Source organism: Lontra canadensis, unplaced genomic scaffold, assembly GCF_010015895.1.
Source record: "Lontra canadensis isolate GAN:19392208 unplaced genomic scaffold, GSC_riverotter_1.0 scaffold20, whole genome shotgun sequence".
Classification (NCBI taxonomy): domain Eukaryota; kingdom Metazoa; phylum Chordata; class Mammalia; order Carnivora; family Mustelidae; genus Lontra; species Lontra canadensis.
In genome coordinates this window covers 2,895,196-2,898,407 of record NW_022631014.1, presented here as the reverse complement: position 1 = coordinate 2,898,407, position 3,212 = coordinate 2,895,196, and the positions used below count along the sequence as shown (strand labels likewise).

Below are 3,212 nucleotides of genomic sequence, written 5' to 3'. Positions count from 1 at the left end.
GTGGTACAAAAACAATGAATACTGTTATGCTGAAAATAAAAAAAAAAGACTATAAAAAAAAGATAAAAAGATTCTGTACAGCAAAGGAAATAATCAACAAAACTAAAAGGCAGCCTACAGAATGGGACAAGATATTTGCAAATGACATGTCTGTTAAAGGTTTAGTATCTAAAATCAATAAAAGACTTATCAAACTCAACACCCCAAGAAACAAGTAATCCAATTAAAAAATGGGCAGAAGGCATGAATACATTTTTCCAAAGAAGACATCCAGATGGCTAACAGACACAAGAAAAGATGCTCAATATCACTGGTCTTCAGGGAAATACAAATCAAAATTAAAAAGTGCTATCACATGACAGCAGTCAGAATGGCTAAAATTAACAACACAGGAAACAACACATGTTGGAGGGGATTTGGAGAAAGGGGAACCCTCTTATGCTGTTGGTGGGAATGCAAACTGGTGCAGCAGCTCTGGAAAACAATATGGAGTTTCCTCAAAAAGTTAAAAAATAGAACTTCCCTATGACCTAGCAATTTTACTGCTAGGTATTTACCCAAAGGATACAGAGATGCAGATTTTAATGTTCATAGCAGCAATATCAACAATAGCCAAATCATGGAAAGAGCCCAATGTCCATTGACTGATGAATGGATAAAGAAGTCCTGCATATGTATAATGGAATATTACACAGCTATCAAGAAGAATGGAGTCTTGTCATTTGCAGCGGTGTGGGTGGAACTAGAGGGTATTATGCTAAGCAAAGTCAGTCAGTCAGTCAAAGACAAATACCATAGGATTTCACTCAAATGTGGAATTTAAGAAACAAAAGAGCAAAGGGAACCAGAAAAAAGAGAAAGGAGCCAACCAAGTAACAGTTTCTTAACTACAGAGAACAAACTGAGGGTTACCAGAGGGGAAGTGGGTGGGGGGGTGAAATAGGGGGTTTCATTATGGATACATTAAAGGGGGCACTTGTGATGAGCACTGGGTGTTGTAAGTGATGAATAAATAAATTCTACACCTGAAACTAATATTACAGTGTCTATTAAATAACTGGAATTTAATAAAGACTTGAAAAAAAAGCAGGTTACAAAAAACCCCTCCAAACCCACAAAGTAGTCAGTGCTATAGATGCAAAAAGCCCGCCTATGACTCCCCCAATAATGCTTCAAAGCAAACATATCAAACTTGATTTTCATTAGAATGTTATATCTTCACACTAATAAATATAAAAAGCCAAGACCCAGATTATATATATAATGCTATATCTATCTATCTATCTATCTATCTGTCTAATCACCATGGAAACAATTATTGAGCCTTGTATTCCATATAAGAGTGCCAAGTTAGTCTCTCTTCATAAAAAGCAATTACAATTTGAGTACACTTTACATTTGCATCTTTTGCCAGCACCAACTCTGCCTCATCTGAATCTTTCTTTCCATGTCATGACAAACATTAATTCACCAGTGCTGTCTGTGGCACTAATTGTTCAGGATCAAGACTTCTGGCAAATCCTTTTGGTTTATCAGCAGCATCTCTTTTCTTTGATTTGCTGTTATTACATTTACTCAGATAAAAGTTTTCTTTTTGTATCAGCATTTTGAGAATTAATAAATGCTTCCATGAGAGACTGTGGATTCAGAGAAACAAACTGAGGGTTTTGAAGGTAGAGGGTTGGAGGGTTGGGAGGGCCTAGAGGTGGGTATTAAGAAGGGAACGTATTGCATGGAGCACTGGGTGTGGTGCATTAACAATGAATCTTGGAACACTGGAAAATTAAAAAAAAAAAACTGGGGAAGAAGAGAAAAAATAAATGCTTCAATTAACTCTGGACAATTTAAATTTTCTTCAGGCTCACAAGTATTGTCGGCACTGTCAGTAAGTCCCTTCCACTTCAGGAAATACTGCACCTTGCCATTCACTAGCCGTCTGTCCAGTATTTTTTCCACCAAGATTCTTCAGAGTTTGCCTCTTCCATTTTTACTCTTTCCATTATTTCTCTCACATTTTTTTGTAATGTAGTTTAATTGGATGATATTTAATTTTTTTATTTTTAAAAGATTTTATTTACTTATTTGTCAGGAGAGAGAGAGAGAGAGAGCGTGAGAGAGCACAAGCAGGGGGAGCAGCAGTCAGAGGGAAAAGCAGGCTCCCTGCTGAGCAAGGAGCCCGATGTGGGACTTGACCCAAGGACTCAGAGGTCATGATCTGAGTGGAAGGCAGATGCTTAACCCATGAGTCAACCAGGTGTCCCAATTGGATGACATTTTAAAAAACTATTTTAATTCCAGTATAGTTAATACACAGTGTTATATTTTTTCAGGTGTACAATATAGTGATTCAACAATTCCATATATTATGCAGTGCTCATCAAGATAAATGTACTCTTTAACCATCAGTTTGTTCTCTAGAGTTAAGAACCTGCTTTTTGGTTTGTTGGATACCATTTCTTATTGAAGACTTGAAAAACTATTTTTCACTGTGTCTGATTTCCTCCAAGTCCCTGGTTGGCAGTGTCTCTGGCCATGTGTGTTCTAAGTCCAAGCTCCCTTGTTTCTTAATATAATGCTTGACTTGACATTTTATGGACTCTTTCTAAAAAAGGGATGGAGATGTGATGAGCACTGGGTGTTATATACAACTGATGAAATGTTGATTACTACATCTGAAACTAATGATGTACTATTTGTTGGCTAATTGAATTTAAATTAAAAAAAAAGAAAAAGGGGTAGAGAATGGGGGGGTTGGTAATAAATAAATAACCCCCCCCTTTTTTTTTGGATGGCTGAAATCTCTAGGATGATGTCTAACTAAATTTTTTCTTTGTTATTTGGCTGTTGATTTCCCAAAGAAAGAAATCACTAATATTAAAAACAATTTCAAGTTTCATAAAAGAATTTAACTGGAGACAAATATCTTCAATCTACTTATGCAAAGAGCCAGAGACAGCAATTGAATAAATTGCAGAATTTGGATGAATCTGAAATAATGATATTGTTCTGTTGGCTGCAACTCATTACAGAGATTCTAGAAATACTAGTTTTGTCACTACTCAGGCTTGTGAGAAAATGCTGAAGGGAACTGGATAATTAAATTCTACTTTGTTAAGATGGGTTGCCACATGGCTCTATAATGGCACTTTGACATGGTGAAATGAAGAGGTAACATTAGTTGGTGAAGGGCTGCACTTTCATAGTCCAACCTA

At 36.3% G+C, this 3,212-nt stretch overlaps 1 pseudogene; it reads right to left on the bottom strand.

Moving 5' to 3' along the window:
• Window positions 1-1,315: 1,315 nt before the first annotated feature.
• On the bottom strand, window positions 1,316-2,045 carry LOC116869612 (annotated as a pseudogene).
• Window positions 2,046-3,212: the final 1,167 nt, after the last annotated feature.